At 37.4% G+C, this 12,789-nt stretch overlaps 1 protein-coding gene across 1 annotated transcript in view; it reads right to left on the reverse strand.

The window, feature by feature from the left end:
* Nucleotides 1–12,789, reverse strand: part of ZNF112 (zinc finger protein 112) — a 92,593-nt gene that overhangs the window by 45,907 nt on the left and 33,897 nt on the right. The gene's annotated exons all lie outside the window — the stretch shown is intronic.

Raw genomic sequence — 12,789 nt, forward strand, 5'->3', positions numbered from 1 at the left:
GACCATATGTTGGGAAACAAGGCAAGCCTCCACAAATTTTAAAAAATTGAAATAATAACAAGCATCTTCTCTGATCATAATGCTATAAGGCTAGAAATTAATTACAAGAAAAAAGCTGAGAAAGGCACAAAGATGTGGAGACTAAACAATACACTACTGAACAAGCAATGATCATTGAAGAAGTTAAAGAAGAAATCAAAAAATACCTGGAAACAAATGAAAATGATAACATGCCATACCAACTCATATGGGATACAGCAAAAGCTGTATTAAGAGGAAAATTCATCACAATACAGGCACATCTTAACAAACAAGAAAAATCCCAAATAAGCAATCTTAAACTACACCTAACTGAAGTAGAGAAAAAAGAACAAATAAAGCCCAAAGTCAGCAGAAGGAGAGAAATAATAAAAATCAGAGCAGAAATAAATGCTATTGAAATGAAAAAGGCAGTAGAAAGGATCAATGAAACAAAGAGTTGGTTCTTTGAGAAGATAAATAAAATTGACAAACCCCTAGCCAGACTTGCAAAGAAAAAAAGGGAGAAAGCTCAAATAAACAAAATCAGAAATGAAAGAGGAGAAATAACAACAGACTCTGCAGAAACATAACGGATTATAAGAGAATACTACGAAAAATTACATGCCAACAGTATGGATAACCTAGAGGAAATGGATAAATTCTTGGACTCCTACAATCTCCCAAAGCTCACTCAAGAAGAAGCAGACAATTTGAACAGACCAATCACAAGGAAAGAGATTGAAACAGCAATCAAAAACATCCCAAAGAATAAAACCCCAGGACCAGATGGCTTTCCTGGGGAATTCTACCAAACTTTCAGAGAGGATTTAATATCTATCCTTTTCAAGCTATTCCAAAAAAGTTAGGGAGGATGGAACACTTCCTAACACATTCTACAAGGCCAACATCACGCTGATACCAAAACCTGATAAGGACACCATGAAAAAAGAGAACTACAGGCCAATATCGCTGATGAACATAGATGCAAAAATTCTAAACAAAATTTTGGCAACCAGAATTCAGCAATTCATCAAAAGAGTCATACATCATGATCAGGTGGGATTCATACCAGGGCCACAGGGATGGTTCAACATCCGCAAATCAATCAACGTGATACACCACATCAACAAACTGAGGAATAAAAAACACACGATCATCTCAATAGATGCAGAGAAAGCATTTGACAAGATCCAACAGCCATTTATGATAAAAACTCTGAACAAAATGGGCATAGAAGCAAAATACCTCAACATAATAAAGGCCATATATGACAAACCCACAGCCAACATCATACTCAATGGGCAAAAACTGAGCGCCATCCCCCTGAAAACAGGAACGAGACAAGGATGCCCTCTATCACCACTCTTATTTAACATAGTACTGGAGGTCCTGGCCAGAGCAATCAGGCAAGAAAAAGGAATAAACGGAATCCAAATAGGGAGGGAAGAAGTGAAACTCTCGCTGTTTGCAGATGACATGATCTTATATATAGAAAACCCCAAAGAATCCATTGGAAAACTCTTAGAAGTAATCACCAACTACAGCAAAATTGCAGGGTGCAAAATCAGTTTGCAAAAATCAGTAGCATTTCTATATTCTAATAACGAACTAACAGAAAAAGAACTCAAGAATACAATACCATTCACAACCGAAACAAAAAGAATAAAATACCTTGGGGTAAATTTAACTAAGGAAGTGAAGGACCTATATAATGAAAATTACAAGGCCTTTCTGAGAGAATTGGATGACGACATAAGGAGATGGAAAGACATTCCATGTACATGGATTGGAAGAATAAACATTGTTAAAATGTCCATTCTACCTAAAGCAATCTACAGATTCAACGCCATCCCAATCAGAATCCCAATGACATTCTTTACAGAATCAGAACAAAGAATCCTAAAACTCATATGGGGCAAGAAAAGACCCAGAATTGCTAAAGCAATCCTGAGAAAAAAGAACAAAACTGGAGGCATCACAATCCCTGACTTCAAAACATACTACAAAGCTACAGTAATCAAAACAGCATGGTACTGGTACAAAAACAGGTGCACAGATCAATGGAACAGAACTGAAAGCCCAGAAATAAAACCACACATCTATGGACAGCTTATCTTTGACAAAGGAGCTGAGGGCATACAAAAGAGAAAAGAAAGTCTTTTCAACAAATGGTGCTGGGAAAACTGGAAAGCCACATGTAAAAGAATGAAAATCGACCATTCTTTTTCACCATTCACCAAAATAAACTCAAAATGGATTAAAGACCTAAAGGTGAGACCCGAAACCATAAGGCTTCTAGAAGAAAACGTAGGCAGTACACTCTTTGACATCAGTATTAAAAGAATCTTTTAGGACACCATGTCTTCTCAGAGAAGGGAAACAATAGAAAGAATAAACAAATGGGACTTCATCAGACTAAAGAGCTTCTTCAAGGCAAAGGAAAACAGGATTGAAACAAAAAAACAACCCACTAACTGGGAAAAAATATTTGCAAGTCATACATCTGACAAAGGCTTAATATCCATAATATATAAAGAACTCTCACAACTCAACAAAAAATCAAAGAACCTGATCAAAAAATGGGCTGGAGACATGAACAGACATTTCTCCAAAGAAGATAGGCGGATGGCCAATAGGCACATGAAAAGATGCTCATCATCGCTGATCATCAGGGAAATGCAAATCAAAACTACACTAAGATATCACCTTACACCCGTTAGAATGACAAAAATATCTAAAACTAATAGCAACAAATGTTGGAGAGGTTGTGGAGAAAAAGGAACCCTCACACGCTTCTGGTGGGAATGCAAACTGGTGGAGCCACTATGGAAAACAGTATGGAGATTCCTCAAAAAAGTAAAAATAGAACTACCATACGACCCAGCTATCCCACTACTGGGTATCTATCCAAAGAGCTTGAAGTCAGCAATCCCAAAAGTCCTATGCACCCCAACGTTCACTGCAGCATTATTTACAATAGCCAAGACATGGAAGCAACCTAAGTGCCCATCAACAGACGAATGGATAAAGATGTGGTACATATATACAATGGAATACTATTCAGCTGCAAAACAGAACAAAATCATTCCATTTGCAATAACATGGATGGACCTTGAGGGAACTATGTTAAGTGAAATAAGCCAGCGAGAGAAGGATAATCTGTGTATGACTCCACTCATATGAGGAATTTAAAAATGTGGACTAAGAACAGTTTAGTGGCTACCAGGGGAAAGGTGGGGTGGGGAGTGGGCACAAAGGGTGAAGTGGTGCACCTACAACACGACTGACAAACGTTAATGTACAACTGAAATTTCACAAGATTGTAACCTATCATTAACTCAATTAAAAAAAACCATTAGATGTTACCATTTTTTAACTTTTTATTAAGATTATGATAGTTTACAACCTTGTGAAATTTCAGTTGTACATTATTGTTAGCCATGTTGTAGGTGCACCACTTCACCCTCTGTGCCCACCCCCCACTCCCCCTTTCCCCTGGTAACCACCAATCAGTTCTGTTTGTCTCTATGTTTAACTTCCACCTATGAGTGGAGTCATGCAGAGTTCACCTTTCTCTATCTGGCTTATTTCACTTAACATAATACCCTCAAGGTCCATCCATGTTGTTGTGAATGGGATGACTTTATCCTTTTTTATGGCTGAGTAGTATTCCATTGTACATATACACCACATCTTCTTTATCCAATCATCAGTTGGTGGGCACTTAGGTTGCTTCCACATCTTGGCTATTGTAAATAACGCTGTGATGAACATAGGGGTGCACATGACTTTTGGAATTGCTGATTCAAGCTCTTTGGATAGATACCCAGTAGTGGGATGGCTGGGTCATATGGTAGTTCTATTTTTAATTTTTTGAGGAATTTTCATACTGTTTTCCATAGTGGCTGCATCAGTTTGCATTCCCACCAGCAGTGGATGAGGGTTCCTTTTTCTCCACAGCCTCTGCAACATTTGTCACTTTTGGTTTTGGATATTTTTGCCATTCTAACAGGTATAAGGTGATATCTTAGTGTAGTTTTGATTTGCATTTCCCTGATGATTAGTGATGATGAGCATCTTTTCATGTGTCTATTGGCCATCCATATATCTTCTTTGGAGAAATGTCTGTTCATGTCCCCTGCCCATTTTTTGATCAGGCTGTTTGATTTTTTTGTTGTTGAGCTGTGTGAGTTCTTTATATATTATGGAGATTTACCGGTTGTTGGATAAATAACTTGTAAATATTTTTTCCCAGTTGGTTGTTTTTTTGTTTCAATCCTGTTTTCCTTTGCCTTGAAGAAGCTCTTTAGTCTGATGAAGTCCCATTTGTTTATTCTTTCTCTTGTTTCCCTCGTCTGAGGAGTTACGGTGTCCAAAAAGATCCTTTTGAGATAGTACCAATTTTTTAAAACTTTGGGAAACATGGTCAATGAAAGACAACTTGTTTAAATATATTCACTTATATGATAATCACATTTTCATGTATTTACTTGCTAAATCTATTGCTTCTTTTTTTTAACTTGCCTATTCATCTTCTTTGTTGTATTCATATCCATATGTCTATTGGGGTTTCATTATCTTATGACTCTCTTAAGATCCCTATTGAGGATTTTAAGCCATTTTCTAGCATAGATGTCAATCTATGTCAAACAGGTCAATATTTCCAGCCTAGTTTACTGTATGTCTTCTACCTTTATGGATGGTGCCTTGCTAAAAGGGAAATTCAAGATTTTCATAGATTTTCATAGTTATATCTGCTTTGGCTGGAGCCTTGTGCATCCATAACAGTGAGCACCCTTTTCTGTGTGCCATCACTGTTCTGAGCGTTTTAAAAGTATTAACTGCACTTAACTTTCACAATCGCACTGGGTAAGAACTCTAATTACACCCTGGAAACTGATTCCCAGAGATTCACTCGCTCAAAGCCATCCTGGCAGGAAGCGGCAATGCTGACGGGCAAGCGGAAGCGAGGGCTGGGGAAGCAGAGGACCCAGGAGACCATCACACCGCGGGGCGGGGCAGGACCCCGGTCCGCCCCCAACCTGGGACGCGAGAACCGCCCCAAACGCCAGGAGGCTCTGCCGAGGCGGAAACGCCAACGCCTGTACGCCTTGTCCTCCGCCGGCCATCCCTCTTCCTCCACCAGGCAGACGGCACGACCATGGCTGGTACCCCGCCTAGGCTGAGGATGCGCTGGGACTCGGGTCTCACCTCCACGTGGGGAATGATGGCCGCAACCTTCCCTGGAGCGGAAGTTCCTGCGACTCACTTCCCAGAATCCGGAGCCCATACCAGAGGGCCACACCCCGCACTCCTGAAGAGGAAGTGTTGTCGACGACACGGAACTTCTGGACTACACTTCCCAGAAGGCCAAAGCGCCACAGGGCTCGGTCCCGCCCGCCTGGGGGCGGAAGTACTTTCGACTACACTTCCCAGAATCCTCCGTGTGTCAGTGCTTCCGCCTTCCCGCTGCTGTTTCTTTTGATTAAATATAACCCGAGTCAGTTGTCCAGCGCGATGAAGCCTTGGCTTTTCTTTTCATAATAATTTTTCTCAAAAAACCCCACAGAAAACCTAGTACGTGGAAATTTAAAGAAAATATGGATATTTAGGGGGAAGAACGAAGGCTTTCATATGAAAAGAAAATAATAACACATTTTAGCAGAATAGGGATGTGCATGACAGAACATAAGATTCTGGAAGGGACTCAGTCTGTGTTGCACCGGACATCGACCTTAAGGAATAGGGGGGTCTCAGACTTGCTTTGACTCGACTGTCTCTTTGTATGAGCCTCTGTTCATCTTCCTCTGACTGTTGGATCTGGCATGAACTGTTTATTCCAAGTTGCCAAGAATCCACAAGGAGTTCCAAGCACAGATCAGGCTTTTGTAAAATACGAACAGCAATGTTGTTTTTGACAAATGAAAGAAGCTGCGCTGGCAAGGAATTGGAGAAAATACGGTAATACGCAAAAAGGCTGTTTCTTTGAAATTTTTTTAGTTCAAACGCAGGCTTTCCTTGGACAACTCCTGTGTTGCTTTTTGACATCATACATTTGCTATGACTATTTCTTTTGTACGAATCAGTTTAAACGAGGTGAGGTCATGACTATTCAGGAAGGCAGGGTAGGTTGAGGTGGGAGATGGAGTCCAGAAAACTATAACGAGTGAAACTAAAGGAAGTTTGTCTTTACCACTTTCCTTCCGGGCGGGAAATAATTTTAAAATTGAAACTTCTAAAAGCAATGCAAAAAGTACTGAGAATAACAACATAAAATACCAAACACATATACATTAAATTCAACACCTATCAACACTATACCACTTATCCTTTTTTTTTTCAGCTTCTAAGTACCATTCATTTATTTCAGTCAACCTTCTTAGAAGGACGTGAGGATATCTTCTATAATAAGGCCCTTTACTTTTATTTTTTAAATTTATTTACTGAAGTATAGTTGACATACAATATGGTATTCGTTTCAGGTATACAACATAGTGATTTCAATATTTATTTATACTACAAAATGATCACCCTGATAAGACTAGTTACCATCTGTCGTCATACAAAGTTATTACAATATTGTTGCCTATATTTTAATTTTGTTACTAAAGTATTTTAAAGCAACTGCTTGACATTGTCATTTTCTTCCAAATACTATATACAGCTTAAAAATAACAATTTTTAATATAATCACAAAATCATTCCATTATGAAACAATTAACAATTCTTAGTATTATCTGATATGTATCCCAATCTGAATTCCTGTTTATTGAAAAAATGTTTGTTACAGCTGGTTTATTCCAACCAATATCCAAACAGATCAATTCACTATATTTGATTATCTCACCTAAAGCTAATTTTTTCTAGAACTATATCCTTCACACATACACTACTACTATTATTTTTCATGTCCTTGAACTGTTGAAGAAATCAAGACGTCAAATTAGGTGTCCAGATTCTGGATTTGTCTAATGGCTTCTCATATTTTCTCCTCCAATCTTCTAAATTTCCTGTAAAGTAGAATTTTGATTTAAATGCTAGATTAGATATAGCTTATTATTATTTTGGCAAGAAGGGACTGGAAATATTTGAACAAGGAACCATATTCCCTTCAACCAAAGCCAATGTAAGTCCTGGGCCATTTCCTCTTTGAAGAGAAAAACAAAAAGAAATAACAGCAAACATATAAAAAGAGACAGAGCTTAATACAAGAAAACCATTATCACAAATCAGACCACATGATCCCCAACATAACACACTCTAACTCTGTGAAAGGAAAAAGAATATTTGGTAATCTCAGTCTTGAAGTTTCACATATATTAAACAGGACAAGATAAAATCAAAGATTTTTCAGATGAAAAGAATTTTTAAATGCAATGGGAGGCAGTAAAGAGTCTATGGTAGCCATCCAGCCCAGTGTTCATCTAATAAGTAATCTGAAGCCATCTTCTGATGGAGAAAATGAACATCCTTCTCAAGCTATCAGAGAATTTGAAAGGTAGTGAAGAATTGGTGGGAAGACCTAGGTATCCTGGGAAGGAAATCCATCAAGCTAATTTAGGCATTTGAGACCACTTTTATCTAGGGGGTAATTTGTAAATTCCTTAAGGTAAAAGCCTGAGAAGCAAACAGTTTGGATTCAGGACCTGCCAAAGATGGGATGGAATGACTCTGGTTAAAAAATTAAGAAACAAGCAAAACACATGGGGTTTGTGCTTGAAACTCCAAACAACTGCACCCCAGGAGTAAGGGTGAATAGGAAGTAGACCCAACCTGGCAGCAATTCAAGCCCAGGTCCAAGTCAACTCGCTCCCTGGTCCTGTATTACTCATAAATCTAGCAAAAATAAATAAAATCCTCTATAGAAATCCTAAGCATCAAATTATTTAAAAAATTGTTTAACCTTTTCATTATAAAATAATTATGGATTCACATGAAGTTGAAAGATAGTAAAAAGAGGTCCCAAATACCCCTCACCCAGTTTCCCTCAATGGTTATGTGGTCTGTAATTATAATAAAACATCAAAACCAGAAAATTACATTGATGCAATGAGCATGTGTAATTGTATGTTAACACGTGTAGATTTGTGTAACTACCACCACAATCAAGATGCAAAACTATTCCATTGTAGTCACACCCATTCTTCTTTCTTCCACCATCCATAGTCTCTGGCAACCACTAATCTGTTCTCCACCTCTATAATTTGGTAATTTTGAGAATGTTAGATAACTGAAATCATACAGTAGATTGGCTTTTTTCACTCAGCATAATGATCTCAAGATTCCTCCAAGCCATTGTGTGTATCAATTTCATTCCTCTTTATTGCGGAGTGCTATTCCAGGCTATGGATGTCCCAGAGTTTGTTTAACCATTTCCCCACTGAGGAACATTTTGGTTGTTTCCAGTGTTTGGCTATTATAAATAAAGCTTCTAAGAACATTCACGTACAGGTTTGTGTGTGTGTGTGTCTGTGCCTTTAAGTTTTTATTTCTCTGGGGTAAATGTCCATGAGTGTAGTGGCTGGGTTGTATGGAGAGTTTATGTTTAGTTTTTTTAAGGAACTGCCAAACTATTTTCCAGAGTAGCTGCACCACTTTATATTCCCTAAAGAAATGTATGAGAGTTCCCGTTTCTCTACATGCTTATCAGCTTTTGACATTGTCACTTTTTTTCTTTAAAGTGGGATGCTCTGTTATGACAAAGGCTGCTGTGTGAAGAAACAGTATTTATTATTAAGTGTATGTGTGAGCGACACTCTGGGATATAAAGTGGCCATAAAATTGTCAGGTCTATTCTAACTACAATAGAGCAGAACTTTGTTAATTCAGACCGCTCTGATGCAGAGCTGGAATAATTATATAGAATTCTTATTGAGTTAAAAGTTCAAATTTAGCAGGATTCTTCGAGACTTTTTGATTCAGGTTTGATGATCTCTTATCTACAGATTGCATTTACAAATTGAATAAAATTGACAAAACAAAATAATGTATGGAACAACACTTTGAAAAGTATAAAAGGCCATAAAAATAAAGTTATTGTAACTCACCAGCTTTCTCTTTCTTTTTTTCATATTTTTTATTGAGAGATAATTGACTTATATTAATTTCAGGTGTACAACATGATTTTATATATATGTGGAAATGGTCACCACAATAAGTCTAGTTAACATCCATCAAGACAGATGGTTACAAATTTTTTAAAAATTTTATTGAGGTATAATTGACATATGATATGATATTAGTTTCATGTATACAACATAATGATTCAATATTTGTATATACTGTGAAATGATCACCACAATATGTCTAGTTAACATCAGCAACCATGTATAGCTATATAAATTTCTTTTCTTGTGATGAGAACTTTTAATATCTACCGTCTTAGCAACTTTCCAATACACAACACAGTGTTATTAACTATAGTCACTGTGCTGTACATTTCATCCCTATGGCTTATTTATTTATAACTGGAAGTTTATACCTTTTGACTCACTTCACTCACCTCCTACCCTCCCCCTCTGGCAACCACCAATCTGTTCTCTGTATCTATGAGATCGGTTTCGTTTGTGTTTTTAGATTCCACATATAAATGAGATCATACAGTATTTGTCTTTTTCTGTCTGACTTATTTCTCTTAGCATAGTGCCCTCAAAGTCCATCCATGTCACAAATGGCAAAGTTTCTTTCTTTTTATGGCTTAGTAATATTCCATTGTACATCTATACCACATTTTCTTTATCCATTCACCCATTAGTGGACACTTAGGTGGTTTCCATGTCTTGGCTATTGTAAATAATGCTGCAACGAACATGGGGATTCATATATCTTTTCAAATTCATGTTTTCATTTTCTTCAAATAAATACCCAGAAGTGGAATTACTGGATCATATGGTAGTTCTATTTTTAATTTTTTGAGGAACCTCCATACTGGCTGCACCGACAGTACATAAAGGTTTCCTTTTCTCCACCAACATTTGTTATAGCTTGTCTTTTTGATAACTGCCATGCTAACAGGTGGAAGGTCCTATCTCACTGTGGTTTTGAATTGCATTTCCCTGATTACTAGCGGCGCTGAGCACCTTTTCATGTGCCTGTCGGCCATCTATATGTCTTTGAAAAAAATGTCTATTCAGATCCTCTGTCCATGTTTTAATTGGATTGTTTATTTTCTTGGTATTGAGTTGTACGAGTTCTTTCTATATTTTGGATGTTAGCCCCTTATCAGATATACGACTTGTAAATATTTTCTCCCATTCCATAGGTTGCCTTTCATTTCGTTGAGGTTTCCTTTGCTGTGCAGAAGCTTTTAGTCTGAGGTAGTCCCATGTGCTTATTTTTACTTTTTTTGCCTTTGATTTTGGTGTTAAACCCCAAAAAACCATCACCAAGACCGATGTCAAGGAACTTACTGCCTATGTTTTCTTCTAGGAGTTTTATGGTTTCAAGTCTTACATTTAAGTCTTTAATCCATGTTGAGTTAATTTTTGTGTATGGTATAAAATAGTGGCCCAGTTTCATTCTTTTAGATGTGGCTTTCCAGTTTTCCCAAAACCATTTGTTGAAGAGACTATCCTTTCCCCATTGTATATTCTTGGCTACTTTGTTGTAAATTAATTGACTATATATGCATGGGTTTATTTCTGAGATCTCTATCCTATTCTATTCATCTGTGTGTCTGTTTTTATGCCAGTACCCTACTGTTTTTATTACTATAGCTTTGTAACATAGTTTGAAATCAGCGAGCATGATACCTCTAGCTTTGTTCTTTTTTTCTCAAGATTGCTTTCGCTATTCAGGGCTTTTTGTGGTTCCACACAAATTTTAAGACTGTTCTATTTCTGTGAAAAATGCCACTGGAATTTTGATAGAAATTGCACTGAATCTGTATATTGCTTTGGGTAGTATGAGCACAGAATATATTTCCATTTTTTGTGTCTTCTACAATGTCTTTCATTAATGTCTCATGGTTTTCAGTGTACAGGTCTTTCATCTCCTTGGTTAAATTTATTCCTAGGTAATTTATTCTGCAAATTTTTTTCTGGTGACGAAAACTTTTAAGATCTATTCTCTTAACAACTTTCAAATATACAATACAGTATTAACTATCATCACTATGCTGTACACTACATCCCAGGACTTACATATTTTATAACTGCAAGTTTTTACTTTTTGACCCTTTCACCTATTTTGCCCATTCCCCACCTGCTGCCTCTGGCAACCACCAATCTGTTTTCTGTATCCTTGAGTTGTTTTTGTTTTGTTTCTTAGATTCCACATATAAGTGAGGTCACACAGTATTTGTTTTTCTCTCTCTGACTTATTTCACTTAGCATAATGCCCTCAAGGTCCTTCCATACTGTTTTCCGTAGAGGCTGCACCATTTTACACTTCCACCAACAGTATAGAAGAGTTGCAATTCTCCACATCCTCACCGACACTTGTTAACTTTGGATAATAACCATCCTAACTGCTGTGAGGTGATATCTCACTGTGGTTTTCATTCGCATGTCACTGATGATTAATGATGTTGAGCATCCTTTCATATGCCTGTTGGACATTTGTACATCTTTGGGGAAGCGTCTATTCAAGTCCTTTGCCCATTTTAAAATCAGATGGCTGTTTTCGTTTTTGCTATCAAATTGCAGGAATTCCTCATATATTTTATATAACAACCCTTATCAGATATATGGTTTGAAAATATTTTTTCTCATTCCATAAGTTGCCTTGTGATTCTGTTGATGGCTTCCTTTGCTGAGCAGAAGCTGTTTAGTTTGATGTAGTCCCACATTTGTTGTTTGTGCTTTTGGTGTCGTACCCAAGAAATCACTGCCAGGACCAATGTAATGGAGTTTTCCCCCTTTGTTTTCTTCTATGAGTTTTATGGTTTCAGGCCTTATATTTAAGTCTTTAATCCATTTTTAGTTTATTTCTGTGGATGGTGTAAGATAGGGCTCCAGTTTCATTCTTTTGTGTGTGGAGGACATTAACTGAAACAAGTCAGTCACAGAAGGACAGCTACTGCATCATTTCACTTCTACAAGGTACCTAAAATAGTCAAATTCGTGGGAGCAGAGAATAGCATGGTGGGTACTAGGGCCAGGTGGAGGGGAAATGGGGAGTTGTTATTCAATTGGAATAAAGCTTCAATTACACAAGGTAAGTTAGTTCTAGAGATGCTGTTCAGTATAGTGCCTAAAGTCAACAAAACTGTATTATACACTTAACATTTTGCTAAGTGAGTAGATCTCACGTTAAGTGTTCTCACCACAGAAAAATAAAGAAACGAAAGGGCAGAAGGAAACTTTTGAGGTGATAGATATGTCTATTACCTTGATTGTTGTGAAGGTTTTATAGGTGTATGCATATGTCCAACCTCATCAAATTTTATATATTAAATATGTGCAACCTTTTTTATGTCAATTATACCCCAATCAAGCTGATAAATAAATAAGCTACATGTGATATGCAAGGGCTTCTCCTTGCCAAACTGGAGTATTGTTTGTGACACTTCCATCGAGGCTGAGGGGCTGGTCTCTATCCTGAGGAAAAGCTGCACCCATTCTGAACCCCAAAAGATTCTTTCCCTGGCAAATAGTAAACCAGGATTATGCTGAATTTCACCTCTGACTTACCCTTTACCACAGTCATATCGTCTTATTGATAGTAAATAATTTCATCAAGATGGAACTTTATCTCCTACAACAGCTCTCTGTCCACCAAGACCTTCCACACCTGGTTTCTGATCGTGTCTCCAGTTTGCCTGTAGGT

The sequence above is a fragment of the Equus caballus genome, chromosome 10 (assembly GCF_041296265.1).
Source record: "Equus caballus isolate H_3958 breed thoroughbred chromosome 10, TB-T2T, whole genome shotgun sequence".
In the NCBI taxonomy this organism is placed as follows: domain Eukaryota; kingdom Metazoa; phylum Chordata; class Mammalia; order Perissodactyla; family Equidae; genus Equus; species Equus caballus.